The following is a 16,364-nucleotide window of genomic DNA, read 5'->3' as shown; positions in this document are numbered from 1 at the left end:
TGAAGTGTTGAATATCTCATGTGATTTATTGAAGACTGTACTGAAAGTGACAGCATGGCTGTCTGGGGACAGAATGGTTGTAAACATATCAGTTGCTTACCTTCATGATCACACGGCTGGCTGGGAGCTGCATTTCACTAGCACTGCCCAGCATCATGAATATCATACTGCATGTCAGTAGCCTGAGAAAAGATCAAAATTCAAAATTCGCAGTACAGTTTCTACTGACTGTGTATCACTTTTGCACCAATGTAAAGTCAAAAAATTGTACATCAGATACCATCTGTATATGCTTTCTGCCACATGAGACAGGCACTTTGGCTACACCAAGGCTATTCGCAAGCCCCTCCTCCCTTCCCACTATAGAAGCTTAAAGACCAAATGCTCATTTCCCAACCTCCTTTGGAGCTTGGGGTGACCATGTGACCAAGTTCTGGTGCATATGAATTAACCAGAAATCTGCTAAGATGGTGAGTGGGGGACTTCAGGAAAACATACTGTTTTCCTGATAAAAAGGAGTAAAAAGCAGGAAATCCTTCCTCCCACTCTGCCTTAAAAGTAGATTTGATGGCTGTGTCTGTAGCAGGTATCATGTGACTCTGAAGAAAAGGCCATGAGAATAGCAGAGATACTTGATCTGTTGAGTTACTGGACCCATGCCAGAAACTACCTACCTCCAGATGTCTTATCATGTGAGAAAGATAAACTTACTTGTCTGAGCCACTATTGGTGGTATTTGGCTAACTAGAGGCTGAACATAATTCTAACTAATAAACCACAGTATGGAGGTAGGGTACATAGCAAATAAAGTTATACTTCACCCATCCATTTATTCATTTATTCACTATTCATTGAATGGGCCCTACTATTTTCCAAAAACTATTCCAGCCAGAAAATAAGAGTAACCATGTTCTCAAGGACCTTACATTCTAATAGGAGAGAAAGACAATAATAAAACAAATAAATACAAAATGTAGTTAAATGTTAGATAGTGATATGAAGTACAAAGAAAAATAATATTGTCAAGGTCTATTCTTTTAGATAAGGAGGTGGGGGAAAGCATCTCTGAGGTGGACAAATTTGATCAGAGACATGGTTGAAGTGCTGAAGTAAGGAAGGTACGGTAAGAAAATATCCATGAGAAGAGCCTCTTCTGGCAGAGGGAACAAAGATCACATGTTGATAAAGTGCTTGTGCTCAAAGAAAATCAGAGAGGCCAGTGCATGGGAGCCACAGGCAAGGAGAGATTAGTGAACAATGAAACAGAAAGAAGACAGAGCATCAGATTACATGTGGCTGTATAGCTCATAGTGAAGAGCTGGATTTCATCTAAATGTAATGGGAAACCAATAAAAAATCTGAATAGATAAGTGACACATGTCACATTTTAAAACACTCTGGGGTCTATGTGGAGAATAGATTATAAGAGGAGCAAGAGTTGAAGCAAGGAGATGAGTTAAGACCTAACTCAGATGAATGGTAACTATTTGAGTTGATAGAAGTGTTAATTAAGCTGATTGTGGTAATCATTTCACAATATGTACACTTATCAAGTCATCATGTTGTACACTTTAAATATACACAGTTTCATTTGTCAATTATACCTCAATAAAGTTAGAGGAAAAAAGTTAACAATTTCTTAATTCTAAATGTTTATGCTCATTTACTTTGATTATTAACTCCTTGTTTTTGCATTTTATGCTTGAGCAATGGGGTTTGTGAAATATGTAGATTGTTTTCTTGTAAGCTGTTTTGAACTTGTATGCATGCTATAATTCACTTTTGTTATTCAGGCTAGGATTTGGGGGGATTTTCACCCCTATAATGGCATACAGATTTGACCTCAGCCTGCTATTTCCAGAAAGTGATTGATTAGCTGATTGTTTCATGTAATCTTAATTATTCAAAGGTCATGATTTTGACATGAACCAATTAGTTTATTTTGTTTTGTTTTTTTTGCCATAGCAAATCATTTTTAAAAATAACTTACAAATTATAAAATTAACAATGCTCATTATATAAAACTAGGGAAATGTAGAGACATAGACAGACGACAAATCACAATTCTATACCTCTTAGAGGCAGCTAATGTTAACATTGTCTGCATATGCAGTGTTATGCTCATAAATGTTTAACAAGCGGCTCTCTGAATGTAATTCCAGTACGAATGTTGGTTGATATTTTTGTTTACACTAATGAGTAAGATGAAAGTGAAACAACCAAAACATATATCAGAGTTTCCACTCATTTGTCACTGATATGAGCAACTTCTTGGCTGATTCAGATAACAATTTTCAAATACTGGAAAAATGTTTCCTCAATTTTTTGTGCTATTCAAAATGTAACAGCTACAAGCACAACACACTTTTAAGTTGAATCTGCATAATTAACATTTTCTTTGTTCTTTTTAAAGTCTAGACAATCAATAAAACCATATTTTTTTTAAAAAAAAGGACATGATCCAAATGAGACAAGACCAGGGTGTGGGAGCAGTAAAATGTTAAAGGTCCGTATGTATTTTGAAAGTAGAGCTCACATGGTTTGCTGATGGGTTGTAAGTGGGTCGTGAAAAAGAGAAGTTAAAAATGATCCCCAGGTTTTTGATGCAAGCAACTGAATACACAGTGATACTAAGATGGGAAACAGAAGAGGAGCAGGTTTGAGGGAGGAAAACAAAATGCACTGCTTTCAGACATACTTAGTTTAAATTTTTAAGTGCAAATGATCAGTAGGCCACTGAATATACGTGTCTACAGTTCATAGGAGAGGCTAGGGCTGGAGTTATAACTTTGGGAGTAATCATATACAGATGGTACTGAAAGTCTTTAGATTGGATGAGATCAACAAGAAAGTATAATTAGAAAAGAAAAGAGATCCTAAAACTGAAATGGGGTAGATGAGGAAAAAACAGCAAAGGATACTGAGAAGAAGGTGCCACTGAGGTGAGAAGACAACCAGAAGAATGAGTTACCTCAGAAGCCAAGTGAAAGGACTGTTTATGAAGAAGAGAGTGATTAGAGCAGACACTGTTGGTGCCCATGCACCTTTCCTCAGCCTGCATAAGTAAAGAAACCACAAAAATAAATAGACATTAAAAAGGGCACAAAACTACCGTAATGGCAAAGGTTACAAAGATATTATGAGAATGTAGTGAAAAATAATGCCAATAAATTTGAAAACTACTTAATAAAATGGATAAGTCCTGAAAAGATAAATTAACAAAAATGAGGAAAAAATTGAAAGCCTGACAATTCCTATAATCATATAATTGTAATCATTAGTTGAAATCTTCCCTCACAAATAAAGCAAACAAAAAAGCCCAAATGGTTTAACATATGAAAGCTGTTAAACTTTCAACTACTTGATAATTTCAGTCTTATGCAAGTTTTCCAGAGAACAGAAAAAAAAAAAAACCAAGCTATTCCTCAACTCATTCTATAAGGCCAGAGGATCCTTATCCCCAAAAATCAAATGAGGAGAGTATCAGAAAGAAAAATTATGAGAGGAGAGAGAATTAGTCCTATGAGAAGATGAAGCATGAAAGCACTGTTGCCCTTGAAGTCTTTTATGAAAGCCCAAATCACTTGTACTTGGTCATGCAGCTATGCTTTAGATAGCTGTTTATGCTTCTGAGAAAGGAAGACAAGAATCCATCTCAGTAGTCCCATATAATGCTTTAGAAAAGAAAAATTTGGAGGTTTTGGTCACTAAGATGATTGTCTCTGTTGTATTATTTTAGCAACTGTAACTCCTACCGTAAGTCTTGTCATGTCATAGACTCTTGAAACTGGAAGGGTGTGTAGAAACCTCATTTTACAAATTAAAATAGGTGATGTCACCAAGATGGGAAAGTAAGAGACCATAGCCTCCATCTCCCCCAAAGATCAACAATTAGACAGCTATCTCCAAACAAAAACAGCTCTAGGAGAGCTCTAGAGTCCACTTAAGAAGCTTCAGCAACCCAGTGGAACAAAAAACCTGAGAATAAATGCACTAAATGAGAAGGAAGACAGCTTCATTTTTCCTGCATCATCCCATCTGCAAGCCAGCATTGCTCAGCACCAACAGGGGACTCCCCAGCTAGAAAGATTTCCCTTCATTGGGAAAGGAAGAGTAGGGTAAGCAACCAACTTCCCCAGTCTTTGGAGACACTGCAAGAAGATCCCACTTCTATTTCTCCTTACCCAGACCTGCAAAGCTGAGGTGTATAAAGATGGCTAGGAACAGGAAAGAAAAGCAGGGGCTACCAGTAGCAGCCATGCAGCAGGAATGGTTGTGGTTCACAGTGACCTGCTCTACAGATAAACCCAGCAGCTTTCACCACTGAAGGAACCAACGCCAGTACAGCTGCCACAGACCTCCTGCAGGTTTCAACAGCTTTTACCTCACAGGTACTTACATTCATTGATGCCAGCCCCCTGAGCTCCTTCCTTCCCTTCCCACCCTCCTGCCCCAACCAGGGCCTGACAACCACACCAGCAGCCACCCCAGACCTCTGTAGCTGCACAAGGGCATGCCACCACCTTGCACCCCCACGGCTGACCCTCACTTCCATGCACATGCTCAGAACTAGCCCCTCCAGCTGTGCACTAATACACTGTTGGACTGATGTCCATCACCAGCCTCTGCTGTTGTGCTCACACTGGAGGGGAGATTGTGTAGCCATGGGAGAGTACACTCAATAGCCAGGGACCCTACAGCTGCTTGTGGGCCCAGCTCAAGCCCTGTTTTCTGTCACTTGCCTGTACCACTGTAATCAACTATAGCTAGCCTCTCCAACTGTATACCTGCATGCCCCTAGCCTGACCCCTGTCCCTGGCCTCCACTAAATGGGTTTTGGCAAGACACAGCAACCATGGTAATACATGCAGACAGTCAGGGCACCCACAGCTACCAGAGTGCCCACAATTAGCCCGATCTCTTGCTGGCTTGCCCTAGCCCCCACTACTACATGTGTGTTTACTCCATGTGTTGCCCCTAGCACTACACAGGCACCTGTAGTGGGCCCCTACAGCCAAGTGTGTACACACCACTGGCTTGGGCTCCACTGCTGCCTGCCCTGGTTCCTAGATGCTGAACCTGGAGGTGTTGCTGAGGGCCCCAAGAGCCCCTGCGGGCACTGCAAACCCTCCACAGTGCTCGCCAAGGACCACATAATTGTTGATACTGTGGACCCCAGTGGCCTGAGCCAAAAATATATCATGCCCCCTAGACCTGGTGCCACCACATGTCCCCACACTTGGTGCCATGCACCACTAGACCCAAGGTCACAGCATGCTCCAGGCATGCCCCCACTTGCAGGTGAATGTCTTCTTATACTGAAATCAGTCCATAAAGTCTAGAAGAAGTGACTGCTTCTACAAAAGTGCAGACACCTACACAAAGCTACAGGGATCAGGAAGAATCGGGGAAACATGACTCCACCAAAAGAATACAGTAAATCTCCATTAGCTGCTCCCAAAGAAACTGTGATCCAGGAATTACCCAACAAAATTCCAAAATAATTGTTTTAAAGGTGTTCAGAGAGCTATAAGAGAACACAAATAAACAATTTAATGATATCAAGAAAATAGCACAAGAACAAAATGAGAATTTTGACAAAGAGATAGAAAACATTAAAAAGAACCAAACAGAAATTTTGGGAGTGAAGAATAAATGACTGAACTAAAGAATTCAAGAGTGCTTCAACAGCAGACTTCATGGTGCAGAAGAAAGAATAAGTGGGCTTGAAGACAGATCAATCAGGGTAGCGAAAGGAGAAAATAATGAAAAAGAGTAAAGAAAGTTTATGTGGTCTGTGGAATACCATTAAAAAATTGCAAGTTATTGTCGTTCCAAAAGGAGAAGAGAGGGAGGAGTGGGCAGAAAGCTCATGTGAAGAAATAATGGCTGAGAACTTTCCAAATCTGGGGAGAGTTATGGATATCCAAGTCCATGAAGCTCATAGGTCACCAAATAAAATCACCTTAAAGAGATGCTCTCCAAGACAAATTATAATAAAACTGTCAAAAATCAAAGACATAGAATCTTAAAAGCATCAAGAGAAAAAAAGCTTGTAACTTACATGGGAACCTCCATAAGGTTATAAGCAATTTCTCAGCAGAATCTATACTGCCAGGAGAGAGTGAATAATATGTTCAAAGAGTTGAAAGAAAAACACTGCCAACCAAGAATACTCTACCCAGCAAATCTATCCTTCAGAAATAAAGGAGAGATAAAGACATTCCCAGAAAAACGAAAGCTGAGGGAATAGAGGACCACTAGAACTGCTTTATAAGAAATGCAAAAAGAAGTTCTTCAAGTTGAAATAAAAAGACACTTATTAGTAACATGAAAATATGTATAAATATACAGCACATTGGAAAACTTTAAGTATGTAATCATATTCAGAATACTCTAATACTGTGATATAATGGGATGTTAATCATATAACTCTAGTATGAGGGTTAAAACAAGAGTTAGTAACAAGGTTACTACAAATAAACAAGATTTAACAAGAGTTAGTAAATAACTATAGCAACAATAATTTCTTAATGGATACACAATATCAAAAGAGGTAAGGGGGCTGGCCTGGTGGCGTAGTTGTTAAGATTGCACACTCCACTTCCGTGGTCTGGGGTTCACAGGTTCAGATCCCGGGCGTGGACCTACACACCACTTGTCAAGCCATGCTGTGGCAGGCATCCCACATATAAAGTAGAGGAAGATGGGCACGGATGTTATCCCAGGGCCAATTTTCCTCAGCAAAAAGAAGAGGATTGGCAACAGATGTTAGCTCAGAGTTAATCTTCCTCACCAAAAACAAAAAGGGTAAATTGGGGTCGGCCCCATGGCATAGTGGTTAAGTTCCATGCATTCCGCTTTGGCAGCCCAGGTTCACAGGTTCAGATCCTGGGCGTGGACCTACACCACTCGTCAGCCACACTGTGGCAGCAATCCACATATAAAGTAGAGGAAGACTGGCACAGATGTTAGCCGAGGCCTAATTTTCCTCAGCAAAAAAAAAAAAAAAAAGAATTGTGACTTTAAAATATAAAGGGAGGAGAAAGAGAGTAGAGTTTTTTATGCGATTGAAGTTATCAGAGTAAAACAGACTGTTATATCTATAAGATGTTTTGTGTAACCTCTAGTAACCATGAACCAAAAAGCTATAGTAGATTCACAAAAGATAAAGAGAAGGGAATCAAAGCATACCACCATGGGAAATCATCAGCCCACAAAGGCAGGCAGCAAGCAAAGAAGAAAGGAACAAGGGAAGTACATATAGCCAGAAAACAACAATATGGCATTAGTTAGTCCTTACCTATCAACAATAATTCTAAATGTAAATGGATTGAATTATCAATCAAAAGGCATAGAGTGGCTGGATATGTTAAAAAAAAAAAAAAACAAGAAACAAGATCCTACTATACGCTGCATACAAGAGACTGACTTCAGCTTTAAGGACCACATAGACTCAAAGTAAAGGAATGGAAAAATATATTCCATCCAAGTGGAAATCAAAAGAGAGCAAGGGTATCAGACTTACATCAGATGAAATAGACTTTAGGCTAAAATGGTAACAATAGATGAATAAGGTAATTATATAACGATAAAAAACTCAATCCAGGGCCAATCCAGTTGCATAGTGGTTGAGTCTGCATGCTCCACTGCAGCTGCCCAGGGTTTGTGGATTTCAATCCTGGGCATGGACTGGCGCACCACTTGTCAAGCCAAGCTGTAGCAGCATCCCACATAGGGTAGAGGAAGATGCCCACAGATGTTAGCCCAGGGCCAGTCTTCTTCAGCAAAAAGAGGAGGATTGGCAACAGATGTTAGCTCAGGCCTATCTTCCTCACACAAAAAAAGAAAAAGTCAATTCATCAGAGTATATAAAAACCATAAATATGTATGCACACAACATTGGAGCACCTAAACCTATTAAACAAATACTAACGGATCTGTAGGGAGATATAGACAACCTACAGTAATAGTAGGGGACTTCAATATCACACTTGCAACAATGTATAGACCATCCAGACAGAAAATCAACAAGGAAACATTGATCTTGAACCATATTTAGACCAAATAGACCTAACAGACATATGCAGAACATTCAAGCCAATAGCAGAATACATATTCTTCTCAAGTGCACACAGAACATTCTCCAGGGTAGATCATATGATAGGTCACAGAACAAGCCTAAGAAAATTTCAGAAGACTACAATCATACCAAGTATCTTCTCTAACCACAATGGTATGAAACTAGAAATTGATAATGGGAGGAAAGTTGGAAAATTCAGAAATCTATGAAAAATAAATAACACACTCATGAACAACCAATGGTTCAAAGAATAAATCATAAGAGAAATGAAAAAAAACTTGAAACAAACAAAAGTGGAAACACAACATACCAACCCCAAGGGATGCAGCAAAAGCAGTTCTATGAGGAAAATTTATAGCGAAAATGCCTACATTAGGAAAAAAGAAAAATATCAATTAAACAACCTAACTTGACACCTCAAAGAACTAGAAAAGGCAGAACAAATGAAGCCCAAAGTAAGCAGAAGGAAGGAAGTAACAAATATCAGAGCAGAAATAAATGAAATAGAGACCAGAAAAACAATAGAAAAGATCAATGAAACTAAAAGCTAGTTTTCTGAAAGATAAAGAAAATTCACAAAACTTTAGCTAGATTAACTTAAAAAAAAAGAGAGGACTCAAATAAATAAAATCAAGAATAAAAGAGGAGATATAACTGATACCACAGAACAATTATTATACCCACAAATTGGATAACCTAGAAGAAATTGATAAATTCACAAAACTTACAGCTTACCAAGACTGAATAATGAAGAAATGGAACATCTGAACAGAAAAATAACAAATAAGGAGATTAAATCAGCGATCAAAAACCTCTCAACAAAGAAAAGACAGGATTTAACTCATGAATTCTACCAAATATTTAAAAAAGAATTAACACCAATCCTTCTCAAACTCTTTCAAAAAACTGAAGAGGACAAGATGCTTCCCAACTCATTTTATGAGGCCAACATTACCCTGATAACAAAATCAGACAAGGACATCCCCAAAAAAGAAAATTACAGGCCATTCTCATGGATGGACATAGAAGCAAAAAACCTCAACAAAATATTAGCAAATTGAATACAATAATACATTAAAAGATCATACACCATGATCAAGTGGGATTTATCCCAGGGATGTAAGGTTGGTTCAACATGAACAAATCAATCAACATGATACACCACATTAACAAAATGAAGAATAAAAATCACACGATGATCTCAATAGATGCAGGGAAAGCATTTGAAAAGATTCAGTATCTGTTTATGACAAAAACACTCAATAAAAAATGGGTATAGAAGAAAATTATCTCAACGTGATAAAGCCCATATAAGACAAACCTGCAGCTGACATCATACTCAATGGTGAAAAACTGAAAGCCATCCCTCTGAGAACAGAAACAAGATAAGGATGCCTACTCTCACAACTCTTATTTAATGTGGTACTGGAAGTCCTAGCCAGGGCAATTAGGCAAGAGAAAGAAATACAAGGTATCCAATTTGGAAAGGAAGAAGTAAAACTGTCACTATTTGTAAATAACATTATTTTATATGTAGAAAATCCTAAAGAATTCATTAAAACAACTTAGAAATAATAAACAAACACAGTAAAGTTGCAGGGTACAAAATCAACATACAAAAATCAGTAGCGTCTCTATACACTAACAATGAACTAGCAGAAAGAGAAATCGAGAATACAATCCTATTTACAATTGTGACGAAAAGAATAGAATAAATTTAACCAAGGAAGTGAAAGACCTATACACTGAAAACTATAAGACATTGTTGAAAGAAATAGAAGACAAAAAGAAATGGAAAGATATTCCATGCTCATGGATTGGAAGAATTAACATAGTTAGAATGTTCATAATACCTAAAGCAATCTACAGATTCAATGAAACCTTTATCAAAATCTCAATGACATTTTTCATGGAAATAGAATAAAGAATTCTAAAATTTATATGGAAGAGAAAAAGACCTCGAACAGCCAAACCAATCCTGAGAAAAAAGAACAAAGCTGGAAGTATCACAATCCCTGATTTCAAAGTATACTACAAAGCTATGGTAATCAAAACCATACAGGGGCTGGCCCCATGGCTTAGCGGTTAAGTGTGTGCACTCTGCTACTGGCGGCCCGGGTTTCGGACCCCAGGCGCGCACCGATGCACCGCTAGTCCGGCCATGCTGAGGCCACGTCCCACATACAGCAACTAGAAGGATGTGCAACTATGACATACAACTATCTACTCAGACTTTGGGAAAAAAAAAAAAGGAGGAGGGTTGGCAATAGAGGTTAGCTCAGAGCTGGTCTTCCTCAGCAAAAAAAGAGGAGGATTAGCATGGATGTTAGCTCAAGGCTGATCTTCCTCACCAAAAAAAAAAAAAAAAACCATACAGTGCTGGCCGAAGAACAGACACACAGATCAATGGAAGATTGAGAGCCTAGAAATAAACCCACACTTTTATGGACAGCTAATTTTCAACAAAAGAGCCAAGAACATACAGTGGAGAAAGGAAAGTCTCTTCAACAAATGGTGTTGGGAAAACTGGACAGCCACATACAAAAGAATGAAAGTAGACCACTATCTTACACCATACACAAAAATTAACTTGAAATGGATTAAAGACACGAATTTAAGGCCTGGAACCATAAAACTCCTGAAGAACACATAGGCCATATGCTCTTTGACATCGGTCTTTGGATATGTCTCCTCAGGCAAGGGAAAAAAAATAAAAAATAAACAAACAGGACTACATCAAACTAAAAAGCTTCTGCACAGCAAACAAAACCTTCAAGAAAACAAAAAGACAACTTACCAACTGAGAGAAGCTGTTTACAAATCATATATCCAATAAGGGATTAATAACCAAAATATATGAAGAACACATACAACTCAACAACAAAAAAAAACAAACAACCTGATCAAAAAATGGGCAAAGAATCTGAACAGACATTTTTCCCAAGAAGATACACAGATGACTAACAGGCACACGAAAAGATGTTCAACATCACTAACTATTAGGAAAACGTAAATCAAAACTCCAATGAGATATCATCTCACACCCATCAGAATGGCTATTATCAAAAAGACAAGAAATAACAACTGAAGGAGAGGATGTGGAGAAAACGAAACCCTCACACACTGCTGGTGGGAATGTAAATTGGTGCAGGCACTTTGGAAAACAGTATGGAGATTCCTCAAAAAATTAGAAATAGAAATACCATATGATCCAGCCATTCCACTTCTGGGTATTTATCCAAAGAACATAAAAACACTAATTTGAAAAGATATATGCACCCCTATGTACATTTCAGCATTATTCCCCATAGCCAAGACTTGAAGCAACCTAAGTGTCCACGAATGGATAAAGAAGATGTGATATGTATATGGGTATATATATATCTGTATATATATACATATATACAGTGGAATACTGCTCAGCCATAAAGAAGGATGAAATCTTGTCATATGCAACAACATGCATGAACCATGAGGGTATTATACTAAGCAAAATAAGTCAGATGGAGAAATATAATTACCGTATGATTGCACTCATAGGTGGAAGATAAAAAAAAAAAACAACAAACAAACACATAGATACAGAGAACAGAGTGGTGGTTACCAGAGGGGAAGCGGGGTGAGGGGAGGGCGAAAGGGGTAAAGGGAGACGCTTGTACAGTGACTGATGGAAACTAGACTTTTGGTGGTGAACAAAATGTAGTCTATACAGAAATCAAAATATAGTGATGTACACCTGAAGTTTATTTACTGTTACAAATCAGTGTTACCTCAATATAAATAAATAAACAAATAGAAGATAAAAAATCATATGATCACCTCAATAGATGCATAAAAAACATTTGACAAACAATATCCTTTCAAGATAAAAACTCTCAACCAATTGGATACAGAAAGAACATATCTCAGCACAATAAAGGCCATATCTGACAAGCCTACACCTAACATAATCAACAGTGAAAGGCTGAAAGGTTTTCCTCTAGATCAGGAACAAGGCAAGAGTTCCCACTCTTACCATTCTTATTCAACATAGTACTGGAAGTTCTGGCCAGAGTAATCAGGGAAGAAAAAGAAATCAAAAGCATTCAAACCAGAAAGAAGGAAATAAAATTGTCTTTGTGGGCAGAAAATCTGATACATATAGAAAATCCTAAAAACTGCACCAAAGACTGTACCAAAAATCCTAATGACTACACCAAAAAAACTAATCAATAAATTCAGCCAAGTTGCAGGATACAAAAATAACATGCGGATTAGTTGCATTTCTATATAGTAACAATGAAATATCTGAAAAAGTATAAGAGAAACTATCTCATTCACAAAAGCATCAAAAATACAAAATACATAGGAATAAATTTACCTAAGGAGGTGAAAGATCTGTACAATGAAAATCACAAGACTGATGAAAGAAATTGAAGAAGACAAAAACAAATGGAAATATATCCTGTGATCATGGATTGGAAGAATTAATGTTGTTGAAATGCCTGTACTACCCAAAAACATCTATAAATTCAAAGCAATCTCTATCAAAATCCCAGTGACATTTTCCACAGAAATAGAAAACACAATCCTAAAATTTTTTGGAACCACAAAAGACCCCAAACATCCTAAGCAGTCCTGAGAAGAAAGAACAAAACTAGAGGCATTATACTTCCTGATTTCAAACCATGCTATAAAGCATAGTAATTAAAAGAGGATGGCAGTGATGTAAAAATAGACACTTAGAGCAATGGAACAGAATAGAGATCCCAGAATTAAACCCCCACATATATGGTCAAGTAATATTTGATAAAGGAGCCAAGAATATGCAGTGGAAAAAGTATAGTCTCTTCGACAAATCATGTTGGGGAAACTGGATAACCACATGCAGAAAAATGAAACTGTGCACCTTCTTATGCCACCCATGAAAATTAATTCAGAATAGATTAAAGACATAAACATAAGACCTGATACCATAAAACTTCTAGAAGAAAACACAGGAAAAAAAGTTCCTTGATGTGGGTTTTGGCAATGAGTTTTTGGATATGATACTAAAAGCACAATAAGCAAAAGCAAAGATCAATAAGTGGGACTACATCAGACTAAAAGCCTGCACAGCAAAAGAAACAGTCAACAAAATGAAAAGGTAAACTATAGAATGGGATAAAATATTTGTAAACTGTATTTCTAATAAGGTGTTAATATCCAAAATACATAAAGAACTCATACAACTCAATAACAAAAATAACCCAAAAAATCCAATTAAAAAATGGGCAGAGGAACTGAAAAGACATTTTTCTAAAGAAGACATACAAATGGCCTACAGGTACATGAAAAGGTGCTCAACATCACTAATCATCAAGGAAATGCAAATCAAACCCACAAAGAGATATCCCCTCACACCTGTTACAATGGCTATAATCAAAAAGATAAGAGATAACAAATGTTGGCAAAACTGTGGAGAAAAGAGAAACCTTGTGTACTGTTGGTAGGAATGTAAATTGTTACGGCCACTATGGCAAGCAGTATGGAGATTCTTTAAAAAATTAAAAATAGAACTACTGTTTGATCAAGAAATACCACTTCTGAGTATATATGCAAAGGAAATAAAAACAGGAGTTTGAAGAGACATCTGTACTCCCATGTTCATTGCAACATTATTCACAATAGCCAAGAGATGTAAACAACCTGTGTGTCTGTCAAAGGATGAATGCATAAAGAATTCATAGTATATGTACAATGGTGTATTATTCAGCCATAAGGAGCGATGAAATCTTGCCATTTGTGATGTGAATGGACCTTGAGGAAATTATGCTAACTGAAATAAGTCAGGCAAAAAAAGATAAATATTGTACTGTATTACTTATATGTGGAGTCTAAAAAAGCTAAAATTGTAAAACCAAAGAGTAGAGTAGTAGTTACCAGGGTCTGAGGGTGGGGGAAATGGGGAGATTTTGGTCAAAGGATACAAACTTCCAGTTAGAAGATGAATTGGTTCTGGGGATCTAGTGCACAGCATTGTTAATATAGTTAACAAGTTTATATTATACGCTTGAAAGTTGCTAAGAGAGTATGTCTTAAATGTTCTCATCACAAAAAAGAAATGGTTATTTTGTGACGTGATGGAGGTGTTAGCTAATGCTAAGGTGGTAATCATATTGTAATATATGTGTGCCAAATCAACACGTTGTATACCTTAAACTTACACAATGTTTATGTCAATTATATCTCAGTAAAGGTGGAAATAGTCAATAAACTGTCATGATAAAGTCTTAACAAATTAAGACATTAGGAAACTTCCTACACACGACCAAGTACAACTACCAGAAACCTGCTATCATCAATCTTATTGGTGAAATCTTAGAAATGTCCTTTAAAATCACATATAAGCCAAGAATGCCTGCTCCCACTGTTTCTATTTACCATTGTTCCAGAGGCTGTGTCAGTGCAAACAGAAATTTTTTAAAAAGGAAAAAAGGATTGGAATGAATGAACCTAAATTTTCATTATTTTAGGGGATATATTTGCATAAGGATTATCTCCACCAAAAAAAATGTACAGATAAACTGTACAGACAAATTGTACAGAGGAATTATTGTACAAATTATTATAAGAGAATTTAGCAAGGCAAATGAATATTTGATCAATATGCCCCCCTAAAATGCATTTCCATATATCAGAACAAAGTAAGAAAATATTTTTAAAATAAATGACAGCACTTTATAATAGTAACATAAAATATAAGATGCCTAGAAAGAAACCAAAGACAATATTTGCGAAGCTTGTACAAAGGAAATTGTCAAACTTCACTGAAAAGATATTAAAGACAACCTAAACAAATAGAAAAATTGTACCATGACCATAGTTAGGAAAGCCTAACATTTCCACAGATTGATGTATTAATTTAATTCAGTTACAATAAAAATCCCAACAGGGTATCCTGAGGAACTTAGCAAACTAATTGTTAAATGTCTAAGGAAAAGCACCAGACTAAGAAAGGTCAAGGCACTCCCAGAGAAGAAGAAGGAGGATGTATCCCCCTGCCATATATCATGACCTATTGTCAAGTTAAAAGGAGCAAGGTGTGATTTCGCCCACAGTTAGACTATTGATCAATAAAAGAGAACTGAGTGTCCTCAATCTGTCCCATACACATAAGGAAATCAGATGTAAGACAGAAGTGACATTGCAGGATTTTATCTGCATCATTGCCTGAAAAGTACCTTTTGGCTTTATATTGTTTGTATACAGCCCCTGTCTGGTACTTACTCATAATTTTTTAAATTTTCATGTAATTTTGTTTATAATTCCTCTGCCTTTTAACCTGAAATTTACATTTCTGTTTAGTGCAAATTCTTCCTACAAAAATTATCTATCAATGTGATTTTTAAAATGCTTCACTTCTTTCTATTTTTTAAAGAGATTATTGGCAGTTTTTACAGAAATCAAATTAGGAGGATCTAATAGATATATAATATAATAGATACAGTCTTTCATTTTACAAATATGTGTATACACACACATAAAAAAAATGAGAGAGAGAGAATCCCTAATCAGCACCAGGGTCTGTGCGAGGCCCTGAGGTAACAGCAGTGACCGAGAAACAAAAATTTGCTGAAATCACCTTGTCAGTTGTTTCTTTGCTTGTTGGCAGTTTGTCTCTCCATTCACTGGAATATTAGTTCCAAGTGTGCTTGGACCTTGTTCGTCCTGTTCCTACTATATTCCCAAACACTTAAAACAGTTCCTGGAATTAAATAGGTAGTTTAAATAATTAGTTAACATTTTTTGAGGTAATTAATTAATTCAGCCACTAGATTTATCTCTTGTATTAGTCAGGGTTTTCCAGCAAAACAGAACCAATAGGATATATATACATAAGAGGAGATTTATTATAGGACCTGGCTCATGAGGTTACAAAGGCAGAGAAGTCCCATGGTCTGCTGTCTGCAAACTGGAGAACCAGGAAAGCTGGTGGTGTAATTCAGTCTAATTCCGAAGGCCTGAGAACCAGAGGGCCGCTGGTGTGCATCCTGGAGTTTGAAGGTTCAAGAACCAGGAGCTCTGATGTATGAGGGCAGGAAAAGATGGGCATGGCAGCTCAAGAAGAGAGAGTAAGAATTCACCTTTTCTATGCTGTTTTTTGTTCCATTTGGGCCTTCAACAGCTTGGATTATGCCCCCTCATTGGTAAGGACAGATCTCTTTGCCGACTCTACTGAATCAAATGCTAATCTCTTCTGGAAACATCCTCAGAGACACACCCAGAAATAATGTTTCACCAGCTCTCTGTGTATCCCTTA

At 37.1% G+C, this 16,364-nt stretch overlaps 1 long non-coding RNA gene across 2 annotated transcripts in view; it reads right to left on the bottom strand.

Annotated features, from left to right (window-relative positions):
- Positions 1–16,013, bottom strand: part of LOC147913374 (uncharacterized) — a 79,250-nt gene extending 63,237 nt beyond the window's left edge. For both annotated transcript variants that reach the window (XR_015548883.1, XR_015548884.1), the window contains exons 1-2: positions 15,687–16,013; positions 101–182 (exon numbers count right to left, since the gene is read on the bottom strand). This is a non-coding gene — a long non-coding RNA (uncharacterized LOC147913374). The remainder of the gene's footprint in view (positions 1–100; positions 183–15,686) is intronic.
- Positions 16,014–16,364: the final 351 nt, after the last annotated feature.

This window comes from Ceratotherium simum, chromosome 28 (assembly GCF_057802395.1).
Source record: "Ceratotherium simum simum isolate JZ-2026a chromosome 28, ASM5780239v1, whole genome shotgun sequence".
In the NCBI taxonomy this organism is placed as follows: Eukaryota; Metazoa; Chordata; class Mammalia; order Perissodactyla; family Rhinocerotidae; genus Ceratotherium; species Ceratotherium simum.
This window is presented reverse-complemented; position numbering and strand designations above follow the sequence as displayed.